This window comes from Ammospiza nelsoni, chromosome 3, assembly GCF_027579445.1.
Source record: "Ammospiza nelsoni isolate bAmmNel1 chromosome 3, bAmmNel1.pri, whole genome shotgun sequence".
NCBI classification, from domain to species: Eukaryota; Metazoa; Chordata; class Aves; order Passeriformes; family Passerellidae; genus Ammospiza; species Ammospiza nelsoni.
The window spans coordinates 82,674,653-82,685,488 of record NC_080635.1 but is presented as its reverse complement, the minus strand read 5'-3'; the positions used below and the strand labels follow the sequence as shown (position 1 = coordinate 82,685,488).

The window sequence follows — 10,836 nt, the reverse complement described above, 5'->3', positions numbered from 1 at the left end:
CAACAAAGACATTTTAATTTGTATGGGATTATGTTTACCAACTAGCCAATGACAGTTGAATTATAGTTCTGCTGATCCAAACAAATTGTTATTGCACCAAACTTGAACTAGTAAATCATTATAACCATTCCAAGAGGAACACTCTGTGTGTTGTAATATGAGGCTTATACTATTATATGTTTCACACATTTTTAAAAAGCATTGATCAATTGAGAGTCAAACAAAAATATAGCAAGAAAGCAATTTTTATAAATATTGCTGCTTGTACTCTACTGAATGTAGGGGGATTGAACATAAGTAAATAAAAGTAGTATAGAAAGTAAACCCTCTAAAGAGTTACAGCTGAGCCAATTATTAAGGATTAGGAGCAGGCCTGATGTTAACAGGCCACACCTGTAGCTAATAAGAAGAGTGTTATAAAAGAGTGGATTGGTTGATTGAGGGGAACTGGAGTCACTTGGCTACTGTGAGGTTAAGAATTAATCAGTGCCTATGAGAAACATCAAGGAGGTATGAAACTCAAGCAACGTGGAACTCTTGCAATGTAATGACAATATAACTCTTGTACTATAGTGACAACAATTAAAGGTTGCTGCTTCAGTTCTAGCCTTGTGAAATTCAGGTGTGTAATATGAAGGAGTAGGGACAGGTTCTCATGCTGACATTTCAGCTGAACAGCTCTACACGTGTTGTGTTCTTCTCCTTGCACAGTGGAACAGTGTGGGGCCTGTGCTGTATGAAGTACAGCAAATGTAAACACCCCTACATCTGAGACTTCAGCTTTGTTTTTTGCAAACCAGCAGGAGATGCTGAATCCTCAGAAAATTCAAGTACCACCAGACTCTGGTACCATTTCTTTAATGGTGTAAAATTTTTTTGAAATTACATGAGATAAAGCCTTGAAGGGCTTGTATATATTAGGAACATGATTTCAGCTTGGATGCTATATCCAAGTTAGCTTTAGATCTAGCTGGCTTAGACGTGGCAAGTAATGAAAAGGCCTTGGCATGTGTTTGCTAACCAGACAATCTTCAATCTGCTGAAACTGGTAGTGCAGATATTCAACTTGTGTTCCAATAAGTCAGTCAAGAACACCGTTTCTAGTCAAGTACACTTTTGTGGAAGACTGTTACCTCCACAACCTCTTGCACTGAATGTTAAATACTATTATCAGGTTTCAGATCAAGATTCTCTTACCAAGGCAAAAGAACTTTTTTGTTTGCTGTGTGCCCAGGACCTGAAAGGACAGGGAACAATTTTCAGTAAGATGTTTTTGTAAGATTTAGACAGTTTAAAGACATTTTAAAAAGGCAAAAGTTTTCATCACTTAAAATGGTGTTGCTGTAGAAAAAAAAAAATACAAACCCAAAACAACCCCAGCCCAAAATATTTATTGAGCTGTGGGTGTGGACAATAAATTTTTTGGTTGTTAGTTTGCTAGACCATTGTGGGTATGGTATGATCACTAGTTTGCTAACAGATGGACATCCTTTTAAAGCCAAGCTGTTATATTTTTTTTACCATTTTAGTCTGGATGGAAACCAGCTTTTTTACCTTATGTTGTGCTTTTTATTTCTTATGTCAGAGGACAAAATCTCTTCCAAAATGTGCTTCTGAAAATGAAAAACACTTCTGTAGTCCATATGCACTTCTTCACGAGACCAATACTTACCCTGGGTATTCCCCTGCTAGAATAGAATCTCTGCCTGACCTCAGGGCCTCATTTCTTGTCCCATCCTTTCCCTGTATCAGTGCAATGCTGCTCAGTTGATTGAAGGCCAGGTACGACAGACGTAGGAGATGTCATGGCAGATGCCAGGCCTAGGGATATTTCGTCAGTCTTTTCTGTTTGTTCAAGTATTCTACCATTCGTTGGTTTTGCCATCTGTCATGCCTTGCCTGGTGACTCTTTGTTCTTACTGACTGTGTGGTAGGATCTGCTGCCTATATTTGAATCACAGAACCTGGACCAAAATCAGAGATAACATCCAATGCCATCGTTATTCAGTCCCATAAATGTAAATTTAAAATTTATGTAACACACAATGTACTCTAGACATAAATGACTATATATATATATATAAATAGATGTTTTCACTGGTTTCTTAGTAAAGAACTCCACCTCTGAATATTATTCAATATACTACCCAGCATATTCTAAAATTAAATATATTGTAGGTCTATATGCCACTTCTTTATTGATTGCAAAGACTAATGTCAAAGGCTCCTTATTGTATAACCTTTCTTGAATTATTTCAAACACAAGAGTATCAGTGGAAACTTAGTAACTGATACGCAATGAGTTAACATCCCCTTCATTTTCCTTAGCCCAAAAATCGAAATCTACAGTTTTTACCCAAAAGGAAGTGATTGATTGAAGGAGGAAAGCAGTGTGGCTAAAGAAAAGTATGCGTAATTTTGGAATCCTTACAAAGGTAAAAATAAATTAACTATAACCAGTATGAAGTAATTAAATTGAACAAATTGGGTGAGATCTTAGAGGCAAATCTTACATAAAAAAGAGGAAAAGCCTTTAATTTTCAGAAGTACAGTACTAGTTACAGGAAAAAGAAGTAAGATGAGTAAATAGGGACTGACTTGGCAGAATCACAAACTCATTACTGACATCAAAGGATAAAAAGTAGGTGAAAATATAAACCAAATAAAAATGTTAAGGCTGTGCATAAGGAAATTATAAAAGAATATATATAGGCCAAGTAGTAGTGTAAAGGAAATAGTTATTTAACTCTGTTATGAGGAAAAGAGATTTTGAGGATGATCTCTGCCTTTTTACTGACAATTGATGTTGCTGAATTGTTGCAGTGTTTAATATCTGCTTTTTCTACTGGTTTTCACAAAAAGAAATTTAAATAGCGAAAAGATTTTTAGTACAATTATTACCACAAATTGTTGAAAGAGCTCGGGCAAAAAAATGGTACCGTGTGGATAGATAAAGCAGATATTTTCTTATCAACTCCTTGACAAGGTTCAACATAGGCTAGTTAAAAAAGGAATAATGACTCTTACTGGTTATTTTGTGAAGGATACCTGACAGAAAAGTGAAGAAGTAAGCCATGCTATCTTTTGAAAACCAAAAAGGAGAGTCAAGGAATCATATGTCAAACAGTTTTTTTTCTAGGCAAAACCTTTGGAACAAATAACAAATCAAGCCTTTGTAAGTATTAAGAACATAATAAAATGAATAGAAATGTACAATTTTCAAAAATGAATTGAACCAACCTAGATTAATTTCCTTTTGTAGCAGAATAATAGACCTTGTGAGCTGCTACTCCTAAGACTGTCACCTGGGATTGAATAAGGATTTTGTGCAACAAGACAATTAGAATTGTTAGGCAAGTCACACTAAGTCATGGCTGTCACCCTGCCTGACTTCCCAGTCATTAGAAATTCCTGTTGTATTACAGTGACTCTCTTCATAGTATCTCACTGCTGTAGGTTTCTTTCCAAGGTTACAGAGAATGGCCAGCCCAAATTTATGTTTTAGCAGGCATTCTAGCCAACCACCAGAAGGGTGAAGTGTACAAATTAAATAACTTTTGAAAAGTGTTTAAAGAAAGTTACAAGAGAATATAAAATAATTCTGAATCCTTTCCTCCACTATAAAGGTCAACAGAGACATTCTGACAGATCTTTAAAAGTGCTTGCTATGATACGGAATCTAAATGTGGAATAATGGGTACAAAGAGATGTAGATTATTTCTGTTTTACTCACTTGAGTGTGACTTGATTGAGTCCCTGGAGGGGAGCAGCAACAGCCAGATGAGACACAGGAGGTTTCTCAGGGGGCAACAGAGCAGCAGGGACCCAGGTGCAAGGAGCAAGGGAGCAGAGCCAGAGACCAGGGCCACGTTGGGTCAGGAGGGCAGAGCAGCAGGCAGGTTCCTGGGGCTGGAGATCAGGCCACAGCTCTGGATCAGGGCTGGTGAGGATAACCAGGGTCAGACACAAACTGTTAAGGCTTATTAGTGCCTTCAGGGCACTTCAGCTGGACCTTGCTGCTCCTGTATGATTTGTGCAAGCAGAGACGTGCAAAGGCTGTTGGCAGAAATGCCTGTTGTCTGTGTGTGCTTCCATGAAAAACCTCAAGCCATTTTCTAAACAGTTGTATGATCTTTATCTTTCTCACCTTACCTGTCACATTATTAAAACTTTTCTGTGCTGTGATCAGCGTTATAGCCAACAGTGCTTGGGAAACCTGAAATATTCAAGAATTGAGAATTAATTTTCATAATTTCCCAAGGCTCAGCAGTTTGTCAGAAGCTGTTACGGATGGTTTACTACTGCTCTCCAGCCACTGTAGTTGGCTCATCAGTATTTGGTATCCTTTAAATTGACTTTGCACTGGCATAAGCCAGAAGTGTTTGCAGCTTCAGCACTGATGGAGCAGGAAGGATTAAGCTCCTCTAAAATATATGCCTACTGTAACATGCATCTGACATTTGGGATAAGAGCAAGTAATATCTTTTGAGCCTGCAAATCTTACCAAACAGCTGGGACACCTGCTCCCAGGCACTGAGATTCTTTGTTTATTTTAACACTTACAGTTTTTCTCTGCCCAAAAATTCTTTGATCAAAGACTCGGAAGATGTTTACACCAAGTTCAAAACAATATAAACCACGGCAATGCCTTATTAGGTTAAAACTAAAAATCCAGGCCAAAGTTTCTGATCTAGGTTTTCAAATGGACTGTGGAGCGTATTGGTAAAATGAGAAAGTTCAGTTTATGTTAGAACAAATAAATTATTTTTGTAAACAAACTCCTCTGTAGAGGCCTGAGGGCCACTAAAGGGAGCAGAGGACTTTAAAATGGAGGGAATAAAATAATTAAAGAAGTCTTTTTAATTATGAACTGTATTTGTTTTGTCACTTGTAACATGTGCTTCTATTAGTGAGGGAACCTCTATTGCTGGATTGTAGGTCCCTCAGAGTTTAGAAAAGTACCTTCAAGGCATCTTCCTGGTCAGCAAAATAAATGGTGAATTTTGCCTATAAATCCTTGAAAATATTTCCCTTGTTGTTGCCAACTAATTGCTTTTCTTTCACACAGAAATTTGTTCTTAACTACTGCATAGAATTTAGCCCTTGGTAGGCCTCTTGCAGGAAAATAGAATCAAACAGGTCAGTTTGCAAGTCACTAATTTTCTAGACTAAAACTTGTCTCCCAGGAGAGGACATAGGACTTGGAAATATTTTTTAAAGATTGTTCATTTTTTTTTCTTTTTTAGCTGACTTTTAGCCAAAAAATACATCACAAATCAGTGTTCTGGCACCTATATTTCACACTGCGATCACCAACTCTATCTTACATCAGTATTTAGTATTTAAACTATTAGATTTATCAAGCTTCACTGCTAAAAGGACTTAAAAGCTGTCACTGCCCATCATAGGCTGTGTAGTTTCTTAAGCAGATTGAGCGCTACTACTATCACAGTATATTGGAAAATGCATTATTTTTAATTATTTATTTGACCTGGAGTTGACTATGCTGCATTATGTACATACATTTGGTTTGAAACTGGATAAACATTAAGATCCCTACCCAAACAATTCTATGATTCTATATATATATTATACAAGATGTATGTATAATGTAAATAATCTGCAGGAATTTACTTATAAACTTTTCAGTAAAACATTTTTCAGCATTTTGGAATCTAGAATTGACATTCATAATTACCTTGACCTAACTGAACTCTATGAATTTGAAGGAAAATTGCTGCTTAATCAGAATGAATGCCAAGTACTATTTGTAGGAAAGGTCTATCAAATGGACAAATACAGACCAGGAAAAGTGAAAAGGATTCTAGGGAAGGTTAGTGACTCACAAGATTGAATCTAAGCTGATAGCTCTTGCAAACATTGTCCCCACAATGCTGCTAGGTATAAAGAGAGGCATAGTTGTACATTCCTTCCAAACAAAATTCATTGGGCTTGTAATGTTCCTGGTGTCTGACCTTATAATTGACAAGGCTTTTTAAGAACCCTTTTTTTCACAGACTCTAGAGATATTGGAATGATTTTGTGGTGTTTTATTGATATATTTTTGAGCATGGGATATGAAAAACACATGAAAAACTGAATGGGGGATTCAGCAATTTTTATTAGTTTTTTACTTTCTTGAAGAAAAATTACAGGACTTGGTCCTGCTTTAGGAAAAATAAAACAAACAATGAACTTCCTTGTTCTAATAAATCCTTTCATTGGAACTTGTGGGAGGTCTTTCTGTTAGAATATCAGTGTTTCCTTCACTTCATCAGGTTCTCAGGGCAGACAGCTCACTCTCCTATGGTTTTAGGGACTTAAAACCAAGTGAAGGACAATAGCTGACTTTGATGAAAGTCCAAAACCTTTCAAACCCTTAATCAGGTGTTCCTTGGATCATTTTTCCTAAGGCCATAACAAACACAGGCAAGTAACATTATGTGCATGACCACCTCTCAGAGACCCAGTTTTGGTGGTAACTGACTTGTGTCTATGCTAAATGTGTTTCAGTGCTGCAATTTTAAAGAAAACAATTCTCTTCTGCTAGAATTTATCTGCTATTCTTGAATAGTATGCAACACAGGAAACAAAAAATATGCAGGCAAAGGCAACTCATTGAATACAACAGTTTATATTCTGGCATAGGCATATTCAGAGATCATAATCTTACAGAGAATTCAGGAATTGTACAGACAGGTTCTCTAAATAACCAGCAATAGGGAAGAATTAAGGTCTTTGAACTGTGGACAGATGCATGTAATTAGAAACAAGATCACATTATTTTTAATAATGGAATGCAAATCAGTAGCAAGGGAACAGGTGCATAAATGTCATGGACCATTAAAACTTATCACAGGTGCATTGTGAAGCATGCGGAGAAGCAAGTCAGTTCGTTCCTCAAAGACTTCAATAGGTTTGTTATTTTAGAGTATGGAATATGGCAATATTTTTGGAAATTAGCTTTTCCCCAAGTAAGACTTCTGCTTCACAGTTGTGCGTGATTTTTTTCCTTAATAGTACTAATATATCAGCCTGCTGGACATTTTTTAGTCAGACTGGGTTCTATATTAACATGTGCTACCTATGTATATTGAGAATATGAGATATCAGTTAATATCTAACTTTTAGTATCTCTGAACCTAGCCTTAACTCCCTATATGGTTACTCACAAACATAATTCTTCCAGCTCTTTTGGATGCTTGTGGATGGTTTCTCAGTAGCTCATTTGGTTCATGGGGTAGGATGTGGAATGTCAATCCCTGGTTTGGCAGTGACTGAGAAGACAGAGGAAAGGACACATCTCCTGTATGCCCTAACCAAGAGCAAATAGGTGCGGTTGAAGTTTTGTCAGCTGCAACAGCAAACATGTTCTTGCTGCTCTTTGAGCATCCATACAGAAATAAAATGTAACAGTAGAACCACTTAGTAAAGTGCAATTTGAAGGGTTTATTTAAATATGAAATTAGGAGTCCTAGCCATTTGCATTTTGAGTGCTTCTTCTGAAGAATAGCTTGGCCTGATTCCTACTTGCTTCAAATTGGCCTAATTCCACAGGCAAAAAAGAGCTGGATTAACATTAGCAGCAATGCAGATCCATTGCACACTTGCAGTAGTTAAATGCATAGTGAGTCTGGAGGGGAAATATCCCGTGTACATACCCTTAACATAATTAGGTAATCTGCATTTTTTTTAAACTATAGCTAGCTCACTAAAAGTTTGTGTATTAACAATTACCTCGCAGTAACTACCATTTGCCACAAGATTGCTATTGGTGATTGATATAAGCAGTCAATGAGTAGGAAACTGCTCTGAGATATCTGCATCTCCTCTAGAAACTTATTTTTTAGACATACGCTTGCAGAAAAAGGAAATAGTTGCTTTCAAGAAAAAAAGAGAAAATGATGAAGCAAGTCAAGCTGAAGGATTAAAAGTTTTCTGATTTCTAAAAACTCAGTTTTGAAATGCAGTTCTGCTTAAAGAGCTTTAAACTAGATTTAAAGTGGTACAGGATAGCCAGATAGAAGCTATGCAATGGGGACAACTGAAGGTACCACCCAAGCAGCAAAAGGAGGCTTGAGAGGGGATACCTCCAACAAGCACAAGCACCCAAAGGTGTAACTGTGAGACAGGACTGTTGGGGTCTCCTGAAACCTGACTGGGATATTTACACATTCAAACACTTCTGTGAAGTCCATGTACACAAATGCACAGAGTATGGGGAGCAAACAGGAGGAACTAGAGATCTGTGTGCAGTCACAGGGCTTTGATCTGACCGCAGTTACAGAGATGTGCTGGGACAGCTCACATGACTGCAATGCTGTCATGGAGGGCTGCATGGTGTTTAGGAGAGGAAGACTAGGCAAGCATGGTTGTTGAGTCACCCTCTGCGTGATTCAGCTCTTGGAATGTATTGAGCTCTGTCCTGGGGTGGTTATGTTTTCGTGAGCTTTTTGCTCTGAAACACCCACAAGCACATTCTTTGCCAATCTGAGGTTAGGTAGATTGTGCCTTCCGTGTGGCATTATAAAAAATTATTCAGTAGGTGTTGGCCCAGACTTAGGTGGAAATTTAAGTAAGTACCAGGGAGATAGAGGAACTGGACAGTTTATGAAACATCACAGTCAGACATTGGAAAGAATTGAATCCTGGTGGAAACTGATTTGATTTTTAATGTTGTTTTATATAATGTACTGATGCTTTTTGGGGTTTTTTTTGATGGAAGCAGATGATGTTTTCTGGAAAAGGAATTGTCCTTGTTTAGAAGTGTTTATAAGCTATAAGTGTTCAATTGGTAATTTTAAAAAAATGGCGTTTTCTGAGGAAAATTTTATGTTAGAAGTGATTATGGTTTCATGAACCTGTTCCATATTCTTAAGAGCTTCTTTTTCTGACACACTTAAATTTGCTATTCTGTTATTCCACTAAAATTTAACTGTTAAAAGTGATGATCATGGGGTGTGGTGCCCATTAATTACATTAACATAGCATTCCAGACCACTCAAAATCACAGTCATATTGATTGTTTTAGAGGAGTTTGCAAACTTTAAATCTCTTAATCTAGGCCCTACGTAGCATGAGCAGAATAGAGCCCAAAAACTGCAGTGATGAATTCTCTTGCCTCTGTTGAGAAGAGAAATTGCTTTTCTGGACTGCTGCTGGTGTTTTACTTTCAATATATATGCTATTTATTTATTTAAAGTGCAGCAGCTTCATTCTTTAAATGCCGAGAGTTGCAGATTCAAAGCCCTGCTCATTAATGTCAGCATCTCAGTGATACTTATTTGCAAAAAAAGGGAATATTAAAGATTTATTTTTCATGATCAAAGCTAACTAGTTGTTTAGAAACCTGGGGCTGTGAGCTGTGGACACAAAAGTTGCAGTCTGTCTTACTGACTGGAGAATGGACACCCTCACTATCGTTATGTGACATTCCTGCAAGTGCTGCTCGCTGCTCAGCAGCATCACTTCAGACATTGCAGGAGAAGTCTGCCTCAGCCAGCTACTCCTCATCCATATTCAGGCACTGAGAGCACTGTATTGTCCTGTGCTGAAAAATCAATATTGTGAATACTGTGTGTGCTGAGCCTATTTGATCTCTTTGGTTGTCATGGCTACACTTCAAGGTATTGATTCATCCACAGGGATCTCAGGGTTGGATGGTCCCTGTATTGAGGCAGAAATCTTTTGTCCTGTGAAATCTAAGCACATTCTACAATGAACCCTTTTTCACATATGCTTAGACCACCAAAACTGTTTTTTTTTTTTTTTTTCCTTCTTTCTCTTCTAGGGGTATTGGTGGAAGGAACAATTTCTGAAATATTTCCTGCAAATTCCAGCAGATATTATGAGTGATGATGTTGCAGACCTGATAAAATGCACAGTGAAAATTATATGGACAAAATGAAAGACACTAAAAGTACTGCTGGTTTTGCTTCAATGAACACAGTGAATCTTGCACACTGGGTGTATTCTCAGTGGCTTGGCTGTTCCTTGATCATTTTGTTCATGTATTGGATCTATCCCTCTGGTCAACTTAAAGTAAATCAATTGAAAAGATTCTGATTGAAAGGAACTGTAATTTGCATTAGAACTCTGTATTATAAACTGCATTTCATAAAGTTTCATACAATTTATTCAGTATTTCATACTGTCTATTTAGTTTACTTTTTAAATAGATGTATATACATGTACATAAGTGTATTTATAAACATCATGTCCAAAATTGCCTATGAGATACATTTACCCTAATTTTATCCAGTAACTATGGCACTCTATTTAGATACCTTTTTGTTTGTATTCTCCAAAGTAACTGATCCATCTGTGCTTGCTATTGGCTTTGATTCCCTGGAACAAGTGCAGCAATTTAGGTAACCATGTCTTAGCCACTTTTACTGGCAGGGAACTGATTAAAGTAATTGGTGAGGTAACACAATAAAATTGTGTCTTGTTGAAGACCAAACCACAAGTATTTGAGGTCCAAACCTCCACCAAGTAATGTAATCTTCCATAGTTTTAGATAGATTTTATTTTATATAGTAGCATTTCTCAAATCAAATTATTACTGGATAAAAAGGTGAACCTAGTAGAAATTACCAAGAAATGTGGAAGGAGGATTGTCACACTGTATCTTACATCTATAATCAAGTGTTAGATTCTATGAATATGCAGTGTTGCCTTATGTTACTGTGTAGATATTTATGTAAAAACATGCATCAATAATGGAAAATGGTGTTGGTCAGCCTATTAATAGGTGTCTTCCTAGTGTCTTGTACATTGAGAACCCTGGGTTTGTCTCTTCTGACAAGGATGCAGACACATATACTGAAAATGTTC

At 37.0% G+C, this 10,836-nt stretch overlaps 1 long non-coding RNA gene across 1 annotated transcript; it reads left to right on the top strand.

Moving 5' to 3' along the window:
• Positions 1 to 453: 453 nt before the first annotated feature.
• On the top strand, positions 454 to 10,081 carry LOC132071706 (uncharacterized). The gene is made up of 2 exons (XR_009418180.1): positions 454 to 510; positions 9,791 to 10,081. It is a non-coding gene; the product is annotated as an uncharacterized LOC132071706 (long non-coding RNA).
• Positions 10,082 to 10,836: the final 755 nt, after the last annotated feature.